At 43.3% G+C, this 20029-nt stretch overlaps 1 protein-coding gene across 3 annotated transcripts in view; it reads left to right on the top strand.

Annotated features, from left to right (window-relative positions):
* LOC122788133 (histone acetyltransferase KAT7-like) overlaps positions 1-20029 on the top strand; it is a 1071811-nt gene that overhangs the window by 31241 nt on the left and 1020541 nt on the right. The gene's annotated exons all lie outside the window — the stretch shown is intronic.

Raw genomic sequence — 20029 nt, forward strand, 5'->3', positions numbered from 1 at the left:
TACTTATCTAGAGACCAAATTGGAAGTTGGACTACTAGAGAGGAGAGTGGTGGTTCTAGCTTTGCAGGCGTTCCAGGACCTGGAATGCCTGCAATGCTAGGAGAATGACTCTCCCTGAGTGTGTGATTGTCTTTCATTACAACAATATGGAAGTGGAATGGTGCATAAACAGAGAACACAATCCTACCCCTGTGCAGAGAAACAGTGAGGGTTTGGGTATGGGCCTTATAGTTGCACTGCTGTCTAGTGGCAGTGCAAATAATGGGGTCATCTGTCGTAATAGCAGGCAAATCCTGCTCCCTCATGAATGGTTTCTCAACAGCAAAATTCCCCAAAATATCTTTTGAAGGTGAGTCAGATGCTGTTGTGATCTTTTCACTTCACCCTTCAACATCAATGCAGAGATTTTATCAACACAGTCCCTCTAAAAAGGCGCATCTCTGGGGCTCTCCTGTGTGTCTTTCCTCCTTTTCCCTTGTTACTCGGGTATATTCACAAAACCAAAGCATATTGAACAAAGGTAATTCTCTAAGTCCCATTCTGGCTTCAGCCAGATATGGTTCTGCTTGTTGTGGCGTCCTCTTCAGGGAAGACCCCTTCTCTTACCCAAACACTACAGATAGATGAAGGGAATGAATGTCTGGTTGAGTCAGCAAACTGCCTGCTACTCCATTTTCAGTAATGTCCAGCAAGCCTTCCTTCCCCAATGAGGTGATTGACGTGATTGCTGTCTCTCAGAAACTGTCCGCTTGAAAAATTTATAGAGGCAAATGGAAAAAGATTACCTTATGGGCTTTGAGCAAAAGCATTGATCCTACCTCCGCTTTTCTGTCACAAGTTCTTATCTTCTTAGCTCAAATATTTCAAGAATGTGTCAGTCACTGTATGATAATGGTTAATTTAGCAGTTATTTCCACATTTTATTCCGGTTTTCTACCATCCTTGCATGCGTCACATCAAATGCAAGGCACGCTTAAGCGGAGTGTTCCACAGTAGGTCCCCACTGTCTAGGCTGGTTCCTCCAAGAGACCTGTGTTTTGTTCAAGAGAAGTTAACTGAATCTTCCTTTGAACCACTTGACTTTATAGACTTAAATGTCTTACATGAAAATCTGCCCTGTTGATGGCAATCATTTTGGCCAGATGAGTGCCAGAAATCCTAGCCTTGTCTTCTCGCTTTCCATATTTAGCCTTTCATCCAGACAGAGCTACTTTTGGGACTAATTCAAATGTTATGCCTAAAGTTACTGTGCAGATATTAACCAGTCCATCAATCTACCAGTTTTCTCTCTTGCATGTTCCAGTAGACGAGATTACTCATTGCATTGTCTGGATGTCCATAGGCAGTCATTTTTAGCTAAATCGCCCTAAGGAAGTTAGGCATGGTGATCAGTTGTTTATTTCCTTTTCCTCAATCAAGAATGGTCACATCTTGTCTAAAGCTACTATAGCCAGATGGCTATGTGATTATATTGTTGTTATTCCTCAGAAGGAAAAACCTTGAACTCAAGACTGAGATCTTACTGTGTCAGGGCTGACTACTTCAATGACATTTCTTAGGAATGTACCTTTACAGGATATTACAGCAGTAACTGTGTGGTCTACTTTGCATACGTTCACAAAATCTTATAGTTTGAGCACAAGTTTTAGGGCTTCCTCCTCCTTTGGAGCCTTCATTCTCAAAGGCTTGCTGGGGTAGAACACCCAAAGTTGGCTAGGGGTTCTGTTCTGTTAGTGTCTGGACAGGACCATTTCAGATATGTAAGTTACATTCTTATCAGAATGATAGATTTGTCTGCTCTCTGTCTGGACACTGAAACAATCCCCTCTCACATTCCAGCACCAATCTCATTTCCAAAGGCCTTCCTCCAAGGGACCTGTAGGACTTGGGTATTTTGCTTCTCCGTGGTCTTTTCCTTATGGACTTGATATTTGAACATATGTTCTGATTGTGTAATTGTTTCTTTATTTGGTAGTCTTGCCACTTGATCCGGAGTATAACTTCAGTGTAGGGAGTTATGGAATTTGGGTGGATCTCAAGCATAGAAAATAATTTGTTGCTGGCAGAAAAGGTGCTAAGGAAGCTATTCCTGCTGTTCCAGTGTCAAGACAGAAACCAGACAAATCCGTTGTTCAGATAAGTACTTAACTTTCTCATTTGTCAGTGGCTGAGAACATAATGCTCACTTTTGGTGCCAAATGTCTCAGAGGTACACTGATTCTGCCCTCACACCAGCTGCTTGGATTTCAGTTACTGGCTAAGGCTCTTGCCACCTCCATAGTGCCTTTTTTAGGCAATGTCATAAGAACAAAATTCCCAACGTAAAAATACCCTGTAAAATCAACCTCAGTTATGTTGCTAAACGCTAGGAGTCTAAACCAGAAACTGCACTCACTGGAACAGTCCTCACCTTGGAAGTTGCTGACATTTATGCAGTCATCAAGACCTGGTTTAAGGCTGCGGAGAGCACCCCATCTGTACCAGATTACATTTCCTTCCACACTTTCAGACCGCAAACTGAAGGCGTGAGAACTGAAGGAGGTGGTGTATCAGTATTCATTAAAGACAAATACACCCCTAGATTGGTTAAACAGCATGATTCCCTTGAATTACTTCAGATGTAGTTGACTGCAGGTAAGACCCCTCTTCAGGTCATTACCAGCTGTAGGACCCCCTCCATGAAACAGGACATCCACTCAGCCTACTTGGTTCTACCTTAGTCAATCACGTTACAACCAAACACCCTGGTTTTGGGTCACATTAATTACCCATCCATTGACTGGGTAAATTATATGCGTTTTAACTCACTTGCTCAAAGGTTCCTGGACTTTGTTAGCTCCAGAGCCATGGACCACCTGGTTGGCACACCCACAAGGAGCTCAAACATTCTGGATCTAGTGCTCACTAACATGGGGGATCGCTGCACCACCCCCCAGTGTGTGGCCATCCCTGGTGAGATCTGACCGCAAGTCAGTCTAGCTAGGAGCAACAAGACCCCCCCCCCCCTTAGCAATAACTAGACTAAAAAACTTCAAGGCCTATTACAACCTGTTATGTGACAGCATAAATAGCTTCATAGCCTTTCCCCCCACCGATGGAATGGACACCTATGCTGAGTTATACACCAGTGCTTTATACAAGTACCTGTACAATTGTATTGACTCTGCCGTACCTGATGGAACCAAAGCAAGATATTCAAGGAAAAATAAACCTGCCTGGTGTTTATGTGCCATTAATAGGCTACACAACAGGAGAAAGAAATTGCTGTCTAAGGGCAGGAAGGAAAAGTCTCAAAACTGGAAACACTCCCTCTTCAACTTAAACAAGCAAATAGGACTCCTAGTGAAGTCCTCCAAAGATAGCTATGAATCCAAATTAGCTTCCCTAACTAAGGATAACCACAAGGCATTCTTTAGTTACATCTGTAACCTCAAAGGTAAAGCCCAGATTTGCACTGAATTCATAGTTAATGGTACTGTATATACAGAACCTGTGGATATAGCAAACCTGCTGGCTGACAGGTTAATTGAAAACTTTACTCCCCTGTCCTCGCCACATATACCCCAAAGCATCCCTAGCACCTGTCCCCCACCTAGTATCTCCGAGGAGCAGGTCTTAAACACCCTCTCCAAGGCCAAAAACACAGCCTCTATGGGACCAGACAACATCCCGGGCTGTGATCTACATGGGTTAAAATAGGAATTAGCATCACCATTGGGCAAGCTTTCTAATCACAGCTTAAACATTGGTTTCATCCCAGCAGAATGGAAAACAAGTACTGTTATCCCTTTACACAAAGGGGGTGCATCCAGGACCCCAGCAACTATAGACCCATTAGCCTGACCAGCCTTATCTGCAAGGCCATGGAATGAATCATCGTGGACCTTGTTAACAAAGATATAGAAAATCTCTAAATGCTCAACCCTACCCAGTTTAGCTTTGTCAAGGGGAGATCACCTGTTAAACTTGGTGGATGTCTTTGAGGTAGTCACCAAAGCCCTAGACGAGGACAAATCTGTACATACGGCCTACCAAGACTTGGCCAAGGCCTTTGACAAAATCCCCCACTCAGGTCTCATTAATAAACTTATCCAGCTGGGTATCAACCCATATATTGACAAGTGGGTTGCTAACTGGCTCACTGATAGAACTCATGTGGTCAGAGTAGGGGGACTCCACCTCCTCCAGCAATATCAACATCCTGCAAGAAGGTCTTATGCAGACTAATGACTGGTGCCAAAGTCATGGTCTTAAACTTAATGCAAAAAATGCATTATCATCCATTCGGCAAGGGTGATGTTCCTGCAAACTACCACATCAATTGCAATACCCTAAGCACGCAGTCAGTGGTGAGCGATCTGGGCACACAGGTCAACAGCAACCTCAACTTCGATCACTATGTCTCCACAGTGGTAAGAAGAGCATATTTTATATTGTTTATTTCATAAGTAAGGGCATTGCCTCCGGAAAAAAGATGTTATAACCCTCTATACTCTTGCCTTATCAGGCCAATAATAAAGTACAACACTCTGTTTGTTCCTTTCCAAACACCTGCAGCAATTGGAGAGACCACAAAGCTTCCTTACAAAGAAAATTCAGGGTCTTTAAGATCTGTCATATGCGGACAGACTGAAATCATTGTTACTTTACTCTGTGCTGTACAGACTGCTCAGAGGTAATCTGTTCCTTGCATATAGAGCAATCTCTGACCCAGCTTTAATGGAAATGCTGTACATTCACAAGTCAAATGGCACATGGGTCACTCTCTCAAAGGAGCTTAACCTGGTATGTGACATGAACAGAACTTGCTAGAGAGACAAATTTGTCATGCAGAGGTTGCCCCACCCTTGGAACAAGCTTCCTGTTCATGTTAAACAAAGCCCCTTGTTGGCCCTATTTACACGTAATTTGAACAATTGGATGGGTAACCAGAAATTCACCCCGGGGATTCCACCTGTATCCCTGTTGGACAGGGGCAGTAGGTTCTAATCTTAGTGCCTGCCTGAACCAGACATCCTTAGGAACATGGGTTAAACTTGTCTAGGCTTGTAAGGGCTGTGGAGCCATTAGCCTAGTAACCTCCTATGATGCTATGATCCCGTATTTTGGTATTGACAGTGTAATGCACTGTGGAGGTGCACTTCCTGAAGTGCTCTCCTTTTGCGATATTAAACCAAGGGTCCCATCTGTCTGCATTGGTTCTAACTTAGGTGGATGTCAAAAATCTTATTTTCTGGGAAAAATACCAGGAGTATTTTTTGCATTAATGTGTTAACACACCTACACATATTAAACTAAGAAAGCCAAATTCAAGCACAAGCAAACCATTCACTTAGCAAATAATGAACGAAGGAAATACAAAAATTGAGTATCGGTATATAATATAACTTTCATAAAAAGAACTTCTGAAATGGCAGGACTACAATGTAAAATAATCATCCTCCACATATTTCTTTTTTTCAAAGCCATAATTTCAACCTCCTTAAAATATATAACTGTTTTCTGTTTCATCTTAAAATGCTATATTTTACAACTTTATCATGCTATTATACTTCATTATATTTTGTGTTACTGTTATTAATTTTCAAATCTGTTTGTATAATATGTGTGCATTATTATTATTATAACTTTCCTAATATGTTTCATTTTAACTGTTGTATCTGTTTGTAACTGTTTGTATTGGAGCTTTTCTCCCTGAGCCTGTGCTAAAAAGGGCCTTTAGTTGCCCAGTCAGACTACTACCTAAACAAAGGTTAAAAAAATGAATCTCCAATTTATAATACTTTCTCAAATCCTCCTTTTCAAATGTAGACAGGAAAACAAAACTTTATCAAGATCATTACGTAGTGTTTTATCCAGTGTGTGTTACTTGCCATACAAAGCCAGGTAGGTTTTCCTGGTGCCATTGCCAAATTTTCTTTGTTGGAATAAATGCTAACTTGGGTCTCTCCTGTAAACAAGTTGTAAGCCTAATAAGGCCAACCAGGTTAACAGAAAGCACCTCCCTTATAAAGAGGCCATGGGCCTAGCAAGGTCAGCAAGAAGTAAGTAAATAAATGCTTTATCTTCATTGTAACACCAAGAAAAATCTGTATCCTAATAACTGGACATTTGCATTCTTTGTCTTCATTCATACATTTACAATATCAGCAGTGTTGAAATTTCTTTGTGTTGGTTTTATGAAAACGTTGGGCTAAGTAGTTAGTTGTTGTTGTTCTTTTTTCGGCTTTTCCCGGTTAGGGGTCGCCACAGCAGAACTCCGGTCTGCTAACGATTGGCAGTATTTTTTTACGGTGCCAGCCCGACGCCCAACCTTCAACAAAGGCACGCCCATTCACACATGTCTTTCAAATGCCACTCGACCGCAGAGAGGACATGCAGACTCCACACAGAAGGTGCTCCAGCCGAGAATCGAACGGGAGAACCTCTTGCTGTGAGGCGACAACGCTACCGCTGCACCACTGTGGCTTGGGCTAAGTAGTTAGTAAGGATTGGAATTTCTATTTTCAGAAATGTGCAGAATTCAGTGCGTCCAAAAGTTGTTTATAAGGCTAACCATTTTTACCATTGCGACTTTGGAGCTTCATTAGTTGTTTTTTTGTGCAACAAGGATGTGTATTTATCTTATTAATGGAGTACAACTTGAAATATAAATTTAGAAGCAATGTGTGCTTTCTAAATGATTATCAGGAAATGTGTTTAAGTGATGCTGTTCATTTTTCCTTTTCAGAAGTTTAAGAATTAGAAATGTGCTTAGTATTTGTTTAATGTTCTTTTTGTGTAAAATGGACTGATTTAAACTAAATGAACATTTTTTTAAACAGATGCACAGTATTCATTTGCTAGGCACTGCTGGTATCCATTGTAATGGATACAGAATGTTAAGCGTGGTGTATATTTTAACAGTGTTATCCACAGCTGTGTGCACTTATCTGGTGTTTATTTAAAAGAAAAATCCAGCCCACAACTTGAAAAATATGTATTTTTCATCATATTCTTAATATATTAATGCATGCATTTTGTTTAATAGTATTTTAAAAGCAAGGGAAACACCAGCATCTTTAAAGTAAACTGCAGTGGCCATATTACATAAAGAGACCCTTCAGATCCAGCTTCATATAGACCCATTTAAATTTTAAACCATAATTATAAAGTTTTTGTGTTTATACTAGCTAAAAGAATGTTAAAGATGTGAAAATTGATAGATACGGATCAGTGTGGTTTTGTGGAGGGTTAGAAAACATTTGACAACAATAACAGAACAATGAAGATCCTGAGGGGAAGCAGAATGCAATAAAATACCACTGATGCTAGCGGGTGTTGATGCAGAGAAGTACGGCAATTTAAGCATTTGCATTCCCTGATACAATAATATGGTTAATTAGGAGGTTATATGAAGGATCACAGGCAAGAATTAAAGTGGGGAGGGTTCCTGACCGATAAGTTGTGTTTGAACAGAGGAACAAGGCAGGGGTGTCCTCTTTCTCTTTTATTTGCTTTATATTTAGAACTATTTGTAAAGAAAATAAGGGACTCAGAAATTCAGGGATATAATTGATAAGATAATCAAGAAAAGTTGGCTTTATTTGCAGAAGATATTTCTTTGTATTGATAAGGTCTACAAGAGGGTCGTGAGACCAGCTATGTTATATGGGTTGGATACTGTGGCATTAACAAAAAGGCAGGAGTCAGAGCTGGACGTGGCAGAGTTAAAGATGTTAAGATTTGTACTGGGTGTGACGAGGGTGGACAGGATTAGGAATAAGTATGTTAGAGGATCAGCCCAGGTTGGAAGGTTTGGAGACAAAGCCAGAGAGGCAATATTACATTGGTTTGGACATGTGCTAAGGAGGGATGCAGAGTTTTTTGGGGAAAAAAGATGCTAAGGATGAAGCTGCCAGGTAACAGGAAAAGAGGAAGGCCTAAGATAAGGTTTATGGATGTGGTGAGAGAGGACATGCAGGTGTTTGGTGTGACAGAGCAAGATACAGAGGACAGGAAGAAATGGAAACAGATGATCCGCTGTGGCGACCTGTAACGGGAGCAGCCAAAAGAAGAAGAAGATTGATAAAGCTGGGAAAGGACATTTTGGTATTCTGGAACGTTTTGTGACTGTTTCAAGTCTTTTTGGGATATGAAATCAATGCAAATACAACAAAGGGTATAACCGTAAATGATGTACTCACTCATAAATTGGTTCAGCAATACTCATACTTATGGGGACATGATAAGATGATGTATGTAGGAGTATGGGTTAAAAAGGCTTTTGTCATGGCAGCTAAGGATATATGAGAAGAAACTAAAAAAAAATACAAAAATTAGGAAGCCTAAAGCCCTTGTTTATAGATATGAGTTGTAAAATGCAACCAGTGAAAATGTTTTTATTCCCTTTAGTTTTATATTACAGGTCATGCATATTTTTACCAACTAGAGACGTTTTGGACAATAGTAAAGAGTTGAAGGAATTTATCTGGGAGGGGAAGAAGCAAGAGTTAAGTGAGGTAAGTAAATCTTCCCAATAGAACAAGGTGGTTTAGGATTACCTGATTTGAAGGGATATTTTAGAGCTACACAGTTAAGGCTTGTGTGTAACACAAGCAGGAGGTTCTAATTCAAAGTGGAAGGGGACATGCTTCTCAACTGTCCAGATTTTCACAGAATGTCCAGATTTTTGCCTCATATTTTTGTTCTGTTTCTCATAAAACTGTGGTTTTCTTGGGAATCACTGGCAAATCATTGAGGACTGAAGTCAGAAAATAGTTAAAGTCAAAGTAAACTTTATTGTCATACAGATCAACATAGAGGAAAAAGTGCATGTCACTACACGAAATTTCAATACTCGGGCTTGTACCATAAGAATTCTAGTTTACAGAAGGAAGATTAATAATAATTTAAAAATACTGAAATAGAAATCAAAACTAAGATACTAAAAATAAACACAATAAAGTGTAAAGTGAGCTATGTAGATAACAATGACATATTGCACACAAATAATGTTTATTTACCCATTTAGCAGGTTAGGCTATGGGTTTGTTGTTCAGCAGTCTGATAGCACATGGGAAGAAGCTGATATGGAATCTGGATGTCCTGCATCTAATGCTTCTGTAGTGTTTCCTTGTTGGCAGGAGTTTGAATAGTCCGTAGGCCGGATGATGTATATCCCTCAGTAGTTTTCGGACTCTGCCATAGCATCTGTTTGAATATATGTCCTGTAGGGGCTGAAGGTTGGAGCCAATAATTTTTGTGGCTTGTTTAATGATCTTATCCAGTGCCTTCTGATTGGCTTGAGAGCAATTTCCATACCAGACAATGATGTTGTTTGTCAGTACGCTTTCAGTTGTAAATAATGGCAGGCATTTGAGTTTCAGACTTCATTTCCTTCAGAAAACTCATGCTGATGTAAAACTTGTTAGTCTGTCAACTTTCTAAGTATGTAAGAGCAATGTTTAAAATGTGTCCTTCTTTTTGTGCCTTTGTCCCCCCATTATTTCTGGCTTTGTCCAAATTTCTTGGTCTAAGAGGTTGAGAGGTTTGGAAAGGGATGATGAAGAAGTGTAGGGAAGTTCAAGAAATAAGAAGAGTGGGATTTTGGATGCTGATTCTTAAGAATAGTAAGAACTATACAAAGTACTATACTCGTATAGTATTTTTATTATTTCTGTCATCACCTTACTTTTTCACATGTTCATTAAATTTATTTAATATAGATTTTCTGAAGTAACTAGAAAAAAATATTTTAGAATCAGAATGTTTATTTTACATTTTGAGAACATAATTACAACGAAAAGAAGTGGCAAAAATGTATTTGCAAATAAGTTTCCCAAAGTTAGAGTTCTTAAAAAAAAACAAAAAAACAATTTAGACTGTTTCTCCCCCACAGTTATTTGGGGTGAAAAAATTGTCAACTTTGCTTAATCTTCTGTGTTCGATAGTTTGTACATCTGAGAGCTAGTAAGGGACTTGACAGCTAACCATAGGTTTGATGTGTTTTATTTATTTATTCATTCATTCTTTGTTAACCAGGTTAATCCCACTAGGCTAGTACTCTCTTTTCAGAGTATACCCAAGGTGGTATTTATACTACTAGAGAAAAATTTTCCTACCCTTTTCGAAAGGTGCCATTGGATCTTTTGCAAACATCTGAGCTACCACCAACTTGAGCAGATGGGACCTCGGTTATTAACATCTCATGTCAGCACACTCAGGAGTGCAGCACCCCCTTTATGATGCACTGCAGTATAAGCAATTGATTTACCTGGTGTTGGAATCACTGACACTGATTCTTAATTTTGTAGTTAAATCGATAAACTATAAATGTTAAGTTGTCTATCTCGCCTTCATTCTTGCTGGATGGGTTCGGAGCCGACCTTGGCTCCGACTCGGCCACTCTAAAAGCTCGAGAGTTGGTTCCACCGGCTCAAGGCTCCCCTTATCCCACAATGCTAGGCGTGAGTTACCTCAGATCTCGTTTGCCGCTACAGCGATCGAGGTGTTGGTTTTCTATCGGCTTCTTGGTGAGTAAACTTTCAGTAAAGTTAGTATACTTAAACCCCTTTATTTTTAATTTTAACTCTTGTTTCCCTTAGTTTAGTGGAATTCTACCCCTTTTTTCACAAAAATCCCGTTTCTTCCCCACAAGAACTTCCAAGTTCTCCCTCGGGCCTTCAGACCCTTTCTTCCATTCCCTAGTGGTGTGTGTGTGTTGCTTCTCTTAATTAAAACTATTGATAGTTGTTTTATTTTTGAGTTTAAAAATAAGATAAGGTGTAATCAGTGTGTTTGACTGAGTGTGTGTGATTACACTTTCTTGTTCTAAGATGTCTAAAGACACAAAGGTCTCAGGATTCAAGAAGTGTGATGTGTGCTGTCAGAAAATGTCTCTGACAGACGGTCACACTTCTTGTGTCTACTGCCTGGGGCCTTTGCACCTGCAGGACTCCTGTGCTGTATGCCACGGCTTCAGTCCCAGGGTCCTGCAGGAAAGAAAGAACAAATTGATCCTAAGGGGTCTACTCAAGCCTGAGGATTCCCTCTCTGTCTCTGGGAAGCCCTCCAAGGTTTCTAGGTCCTCTGCTCCAGCTACTGAGCCGAGACCTAAGGCTACTAAACCTACGTCTGCATCGGCTCCGGCTGGAGCCGATGAGTCTACAGCTTCTGTGGTTCCCTCGGCTCCGGCTGGAGCCGAGGTATTAGAAATTCCCTTGTCGGCTCCGACCAGACCTTCGGAGCCGACATCTAGGAAGAGATCTAGGTCACCATCCCTTGGCTCCATTCATTCGGCTCCAGCATCTCCTCTGCTGTCTGAACGGAGCCATAAATCTCACTCCTCTAGGTCATCGAGGCTATCGGATCATGACCTTCAGAGGGTAGTGAGTCGACTTCTTAAGTCCGAGGCACTGGCCCAAATGCTTCAGAGCCCGACTCATCAGTCGATGCCTGCCCCTGTCCATCAATATGTTCCTCCTCCGACTCCGTTGAGCTCGGAGCCGGGGTGTTTCGGAACCGAGACTGTGGTAGCGTCGGAGCCGATACAGATGTCTTCGGCTCCGTCGTCGGCTCCGATTTCTTCTTTCGAAGAATCTCGGCGCCGGACTTCCCTCGTCAGCTCCGAGGGGGTGAGTGGCATCGGACCCTTGTCCGCTCTTCCTCTCGGAGCTTCGGCGCTGGTGAGTTCGGCTCCGACATCGGCCTCGGAACCATCACTGTCGGTGCCGAGGGAGGTTCTCAGCTTCTCGGAGCGGGGACCTCTGGCTCTGCCTGACAGGGGTGCGTTCGAGGTCATGCGGAGTGTGTTAGAACCTGGTTCTACTCCACAGTCGGCTCCGTCCGCCCCTCCCTCTACGGTGCCTCAGGTCAAGTCGACTCACTCCCTCATCCCGGACCGCAGAGAGCCAGCTCCTCAGGAACCCCCTGTGGGGATCTCATCTTCTTCCGAGGCCTCTCCTGATTTGGCAGAAGAGCCCCCTCGGAAGAGAAAGTGTAAGAGGAAACACATTGACTCACCTGAGTCCGTCACCTCTGACACAGATTTAGAGGATTCGAGGGTTCCCCGTTCCCCTTCTGAAGATGTCTCTTTTGCAGACATTCTAGAAATCCTCAAACAGAGGGGAAATTGGCCAGCCCTCAACCCTTCGGAGGATGAATCTGTGTACCTTGAGGCGTTTGGCTCTCGTCCTTCCACCTCCTGGGTGTCTCCCCCCTTTGACCCCCTCATGCAGGTGGTAGCTAAAAAGGCATGGACGGCTCCTGATTCGGTGGACCCCACTCCCAGGAGACCCTCAAAATTCATAATGGCACCAGCAGACAGACAGTTTTTGACAAAAGGAGTTTCTGTGGATGCTATGGTGGTTGCTGCTGCCACTAAGAAGGAACTAGCTGATCCTTCAGTACCTGTCCATCCACCTAACAAGGAATCTAGGTCCATGGACAGGTACGGGAAGCGGATGTTCTCGTCAGCGACATTTGCAATGCGTTCGCTGAACTACCTATGCCATTTTACTCGTCTTCAAAGGGACTTGATCAAAGAAGCGAGTGACATGTTGAAGGATCCTACAGCTGCGGGTTTTCAAGATAAGATGAACACTCAGCTGGCTACCCTGAACTCCATAGCCAACTCCTCCATGCGCCTCCTTTCTTATGCGGCTGATGGAGCGAGCAGGGCCGCAGGGACAGGTGTGGCCTTACGTAGGCATGCCTGGATGCGGCTATGCAATTTTGCGGACCCCTTTAAAACGTCTTTCACTAATTCCCCATTCGATGGATCATCTCTCTTTGGTCCTCAAGTGAAAGAGACCTTGACTAGGTGCGAGACTGATGGCAAGACTCTTTCTGCCGTCGGAGTCCATTTTTCTACTCCTTCTAGGCCTTACCCCAAAGGCCAGAAAAGTGGGAAAATGTGGTTCCGTAAACAATCTCAAGGGACTTCGCCTGACGCACAGAGTCGGTTCCCCGCCAGAGGCAGAGGCGGGAATAACAATGGTAGATGTCGCCCTAGAGGCAGGGGGGGTCCGCAGAACCAGGGCAATCGAGAAGCCTTCTCTGATAAGCCCTTTCAGCATCCCTGAGGTGTTGCCCGACTGCCCACCTTCGGAGGCAGTCGGGGGAAGATTGTCACTGTACCCAGAAGCCTGGCTATCCCTGACTCAAGACAAATGGGTACAGTCCATCATTTCGAAGGCTATTCCATTCCCTTTCTTCGCATTCCAAACCAATCAAAAAAATCCCTTCCAGATGTTCCACCCGCTCAAAGGGATCTAGCGGCTTTGGAAATTTCAAAGCTGCTTGCGAAAAGAGCAATTCAGCCAGTTCCAGCAGACCAGCAAGGATCCAGAATCTACTCAAGGTTCTTTTTAGTTCCAAAGAAAACAGGGGACTGGAGACCAATTTTGGATCTCAGTATCTTGAACAGATCAGTCAAGAAAACAAGATTTCGGATGGTCACGCTGCAGTCCATCCTTCCCCTATTGGGAAAAGGAAACTGGATGTGTTCTATAGACCTTCAGGATGCGTACTATCACATAAAAATGAACAGACGCTCCAGAAGATTCCTCCGCTTCAGGCTGGGAACCAGTCATTTTCAATTCAGGGCCCTGCCCTTTGGTCTCACCACTGGCCCCCGGGTGTTTACCAAATGCATGGCAGTGGTAGCTTCTCACCTGAGACGACAAGGATTCCAGGTGTTTCCATATTTGGACGACTGGCTCCTCACAGCTCCCACCAAGCATCTCCTTCTGATGGCCAGGGATTACACCTTTCGCATTTGTCAAAAGTTAGGCATTTCAATAAATTGCGAAAAGTCTGTTTTGTCGCCTTGTCGTACTATTACCTTCATAGGCGCAAATCTAGACACAGTCGACATGTCTGTGAGACTTACAGATCAGAGAATAACAGACATACACAAACTGGTCTCATTCCTTTTCAACAACAACAGAATCAAAGCCAGGTTAGTTCTGAAAGTGTTGGGAATTATGGCGGCTGCCATACCTCTGCTTCCATTAGCCAGATTCCACATGAGAATCCTTCAATGGATGCTCTTTACACAATGGTCATACCAGCAACTTCCAATGTCCCACACCATTATGATCACGCAGACGTGCAGAAATCATCTCATGTGGTGGATGTCTTCCCCTCAGCTCTTATTGGGAAGACCCTTTCTTCCTCCCCCTCCGGTTGCTACTCTGACAACGGACGCCTCCCTGATCGGGTGGGGGGGGCATTATCAGGGCAGGACGGTCCAGGGCACATGGCAACCAGACGAATGCCACTTGCACATAAATGTTCTGGAGATGAGAGCAGTGCTTTTAGCGTTGCAAGCCCTTCAAGACTCTCTTCCCTTGGGAACGATTGCAATCCAGACAGACAACATGTCTGTAGTGTGGTATATCAACAAACAAGGCGGAACCAAGTCCTACCCCCTGTGTCGAGAAGCACTCAGATTGTGGCAATGGGCGATTTCTTCTCAGCGGTTTCTGATAGCAACGCACATCCCCGGGAAGTCCAATCAAATCGCGGACAAGTTGAGCAGAGCTATCCTCATGCCTCACGCGTGGTCTCTGAAAGACTCTGTTGTGAGAGAAGTTTTTCTCAAGTGGGGTCAGCCTTGCTGCGACCTTTTTGCTACTCCCCAAAACAGCAAGTGCAGAGATTATTTCACTCTATTCCCTTTACCAGGCCAGCCCAGCAGAGACGCTCTAGTCCAAGTTTGGCCCCGGGGACTTCTGTATGCATTTCCTCCCTTCCCACTAATCTCTCAAGTGATACAGAAAGCTATCGCTCAGAAGGCCTCGTTGATCCTCATTGCTCCTTACTGGCCTCGACAGGTGTGGTTCCCCTTTCTACATCAATTTCTATTGGAGCGACCTTGGCATCTGGACCTAGTTCCAGATCTTTTGATCCATCAGTCGGGTCAGTTTCATCGCTCCCTCCCTCTCTGAACCTCACTGCTTGGTTCCTCCAGTTCCAACCTTAGCCAGGCTTCCTCAATTATCTCACTCTGTTCGAGATATTTTGATAGCTTCCCATAAATCTTCCACTCGGAAGATTTATTTGAGTAAGTGGAAACGCTTCACATATTGGGCTCAAGGAAGGGACATAGATCCTTTCACTGCTTCCATCCAAATAGTCCTTGATTTTCTAGCTGAACTCTTCCATGCAGGTTCATCTCCTTCTACTCTTAAAGTTCAATTGGCAGCTATTTCTAACTTTCATGTGGGTATTTCAGAGTCTGCCTTAATGTCCCACAAGCTTTGCAAAGCCTTTTTGAAAGGAGTTTTTCTTCTCAGACCTCCTATAAGAAATCCTCCTTCTCCTTGGGACCTAAATTTAGTTCTTACTTCTTTGATTCTTCCCTCTTTCGAACCTGCAGCCTCCTGTTCTTTAAAATTGCTATCATGGAAGACTCTCTTTCTGGTAGCTATTACTTCAGCTAGAAGAGTTTCAGAACTTCATGCACTCAGCTGTCGACCTCCTTATCTATTGTTCCATAAGGACAGGGTATCCTTACGAACCAACCCGTCCTTTTTGCCTAAGGTAGTCTCGACGTCTAACCTAAATCAAAGCATTGACCTCCTGTCTTTTTCCAGAATATTCCAATAGGTCTGAACAAAAATTACACTGGCTAGATGTTCATCGTCAGTTGAGGTACTATTTGGATAGAACAAAACAATTCAGAAAATCTGACCAGCTGTTTGTCTCCTATGCAGAAGGCAGAAAGGGACTTTCAGTTTCAAAGGTATCATTATCTAGATGGCTAACATCTCTGATTTCCCTTGTTTATGAAATTAGACACCAAAAGCTGCCTAATAAACCTAAGGCCCATTCCACCAGAGCTTTGGCTACTTCTTTAGCCTTCCAAGACAGGCTGCCTATTGACACCATTTGTGCAGCGGCTACTTGGGCTACTCCTCACACTTTCATTTCTCATTATAAGTTGGATTTAGCTTCTAGGCATAGAGCTAACTTTGGTTCCACTGTTCTCAGGAGTCTGTTCCGTTAGGCCACCCGAGACAAGGTGCTAGGGACGCGGTCCCATCCAGCAAGAATGAAGGCGAGATAGACAACTTAACATATAGAAGTTATGTTCTTACCATAACGTTCCATGTTAGTTGTCTTCTTCGCCTTCTTCTTAGGCCCCACCCTCCTTCCCCCTGGCCTGGACAGACCTAGAGGAGTTGTGATTGTGACCTCTCTTTCTACCACCTCTTTTTCTTAGGCATATGCTGCTGTGCATATTTCCTGGATCAGGATGTAGGTCACCCTTCTTTCTCCCTGGTTTTTAGAGGTGGACTTTGTTTATAGTTATTCTGATACTATTATAAGCTGGGGTTAGCTTACAAACGAGATCTGAGGTAACTCACGCCTAGCATTGTGGGATATAAGGGGAGCCTTAAAGCCGGTGGAACCAACTCTCGAGCTTTTAGAGTGGCCGAGTCGGAGCCGAGGTCGGCTCCGAACCCATCCAGCAAGAAGAAGGCGAGAAGAAGACAACTAACATGGAACGTTATGGTAAGAACATAACTTCTATTTTTCACTGGCCAAAATGAGAGCATTGTCCAGTTTGCATATGTGGTGTTGCAGTATAGCTTAGCTCCTGTTCTTCATGTGAAGATTTCTCCAACTGCTAACTCTTTTTGAACAGAGTTTCAAAGGTTTTTGCTAGGCTTTTGGTCTGGGAGGATGTTAAACCTAGTCCTACATTCCCATGGTAGATGTTCTTCGTGTTTCACTGTTGCAGTCATTACATTTGGGTAATCTGCTGGCAGGTTGCCCTCAGTCGGCCTGATTAACAAAGTCTTGGGTCCTGCATCGGTTGCTGTCCCTTCTTCCATGACGTCAGGTCATCAGGGCTATAAAACATGCAGCCGACGCCATTACATCAGTCTTTCTTGATGCGCGGTGCCCAAAGCAGAAGCAGTTCGCAAGTGCCGGTCGGCTGACTCCTGAAATTTTCGTTTTCGAGTTTCAGATCCGAAGTCTTCAACTAAAAAGCTAAGTACCCTATTGGGGAAACTTTTTCTTGCTCCTTACCGATGTCAGTAAAAGTTAATAATTGCATTACTTGTGGGAAGCAAATACCTCATAAGGATTTTCATTTGTACTGTATTCCTTGCCTAGGCCCTGACAACAACGTACCTTGCTGTCAGTTTTGTGCTTTATTTAATCAATGCACTGTCAAACGTCAGTACATTTTTGCTTCTAAATATTTTGGCTCAGGCTTTAATTATCCAGAAATGTCGTTGGTTAGCAATCCGACTACCGGAATACCTAAAAAATGCAAAGAAAAAGACAGAGACAGGCCTTTGAGGTCCAAAACTGCAGACGATGCTTCTCCTAAGCCAGTCGCCAGTTCGCCGGTACTCAGTGAGGTGCTTTCGCAGCCCCTGATACCCGCTACTTCTGATTCGCAGGCCTCTACTGAGACCCATTCGGAGTACGGTATGCCGCGAGATGCTTCAATTATGGAACCCACGGATGTCTCTACCTTGTATGGGTCTGGAGCCGCTGTGCAGGCACCGGCTTCTGAGGGTGTTTTCAGGCCTACAGATTTGTATATTAGACCAACGCCATCTTCAAAACTAAGGCCAAAATCTCGACCTATGCCTAAAAAAAAACGACGACTGGGCCACGTGTGCAGGCCCCTATGCCTAAAAAACAAATGATCAAAATGGCTGAAGATTTAATTACTCTGATCAGGGGTAGCCAACCCCTCTCCCTTCTAAGAGGCCTAGGCAAGACTTTGATTATGAATCTTCTGAACAGGATTCCATTTCTTCTGACTCTTCTAATGAACAGGAATTGTCTATACCTACTTACGAGGACTCTGATGCAGAAGATTCCATTCCTTCTGCTTCTCCCCCTGAGGATTTTTCTTTTGGGAAACTTTACATACCTTAAGGGAACATTTCCACTGGTAAAGTCAGGATTTCTCTGAATCTAAAAAGAGACTTAGGGATTTTCTTCTTCTACCTCGGCATAGGCCTTTGGCTATACCTCCTGTTGTAGACATTGTTGATGATGTTTTTTCAGAATCTGGTATGACTCCTGATTCTCTGCCTCCGGCTCCTTGTAAGCCTGACAGATACTACAGGGTTCCTGACTCACACAAATTCCTTTTCAAAAATCCTGTTGCAGATCCTGAAACCATTTCTCAGGGTCCCAAGGGCATTAAGGCTTCTACTGCTAAAAGTCCTACCCCTTCTGAATGAGATTCCAGGGCGCTGGATAGATGGGGTAAGAAGGTTTACACTTCTGCAGCCTTGGCAATCGGGGCTTTAAATTGTCAATTTCATGTGCTAAAATATCAACAGCATATCATGGGACTGCTTAAACAGAATTATGTTAATTTCTGACTGTGTGAAAAACAAAGATTTACAGGATTTATTGCATTCAGCTGAACAAGTTGGAAAGCATACTTTGCAATGTGGTTTTGATTCTTTGGAGGCCTCTTACAGCGCTGCTGTAACTGGGTCTGTGCTAAGAAGCCATGCTTGGCTCAAAGAGCAAATTCTGCCTGATCATGTTAAAGCAAAATTGTTGGATGCTCCTTTACAACAGGACTGTCTCTTTGGTAATAAGGCTGAAAAAGTTTTAAAAAAGATGGAAGATGAAGCTAAATCTATGCAAACTGTGAAAGATTTCTTACAAGTGCAACCTCCAAGATTTAGTAGGCACTGGCCTACTCAGAACTGGTCCTTTCCAGTTCCTTTGAGAGCCACTCAAGTCAAACCCAGACATTCCAAAGGCTCCAGGTTTCAGTCACAAGGGATTTTCAGAACAAAACAATGGGGTGCCTCCTCTTCCAAATCTGGAAGCAACAAGACACCTCCCTATGGTAAGCCGTCTCAATGACTTCCCTTTACACTTACCAAGCACTTACCTTTTAGCCGCCCCTTTTGGGAGGAAAACTGGCTCTTCATGCAAGAAACTGGCAACTTATAACCCAGGACAAATGGGTTCTAAACATAGTATCCCAGAGATACAGATTTCATTTCCACACGTTGCCAATTCCAAAAGGATGGCCAGACCTGCCCCCAAATCAGTGGGCAGAGGCCCAGAACCAAGTACTTTCCTTCATGAGCATGGGGGCTATTCAACCAGTTCCAGAAGAGGAAAAGGAACAAGGTTTCTATTCAAGACTTTTCCTGGTACCCAGAAACGACAAATCATGGTGTCCAGTTCTGGACTTATCTACTCTAAAACACCTTTATGAACATTCCAAAATTCAAGATGCTGACTCTTCACCAGTTGCTTCCTATGCTAAGCAAAGATGCCTGGTTGGCAACTCTAGATTTAAGAGTATATCCCAGTCAGGGAATCTTGCAGAGGATACCTCCGCTTCAAAGCAGGCTACTTGCATTACCAGTTCTCTGCACTGCCCTTTGGCTTATCTACTGCGCCCAGGGTCTTTACAAAGTGCCTGGCTCCAGTAATTGCATTTTGCAGGCAAAGAAATATTCAACTATATCCATACCTGGACGATTGTCTAATTCAGGCAGAAAACAAGGGCACTCTTCTAAACCATCTAGCATTTGTAAAAAGGGTTCTAACTTGTCTAGGGTACACTATAAACGAAAATAAATCACAACTGGTACCCTCTCAAAAAATTACATTCCTGGGTGCAAGCTTGAATACAACTGCCGAGATGGCTTTCCTTACGCCAGAGAAGCAAACTCATTTGGTGACTTACTTCAAACAGGTGGCCACAAAAACCCTGCTTTCTGCAAGGCAAATACTGTAAGCATTGGGGTTCATGGCCTCCTGCATTCTTATAATTCCATATGCAAAACTGCATATGAGGAAACTTCAGTGGTACTTAAAACGTCTATGGAGTCAGCATTGTCACAGCCTGGAAACAATGATTCCTATCATACCGTGCCTGCAACTAGAGTTCCTGTGGTGGGCAGAGGCCTGCCACCAAAACAAGGGACTGCCATTCACACCCCCCCCCCCCGTCACCCAAACCCTAACTACAGACGCATCAGACTATGCTTGGGGGGCATATCTGGCAGGGAAGTGCATTCAGGGCAAATGG

Source organism: Protopterus annectens, chromosome 13.part0 (assembly GCF_019279795.1).
Source record: "Protopterus annectens isolate FY-2018-M chromosome 13.part0, PAN1.0, whole genome shotgun sequence".
Taxonomy (NCBI): Eukaryota; Metazoa; Chordata; order Ceratodontiformes; family Protopteridae; genus Protopterus; species Protopterus annectens.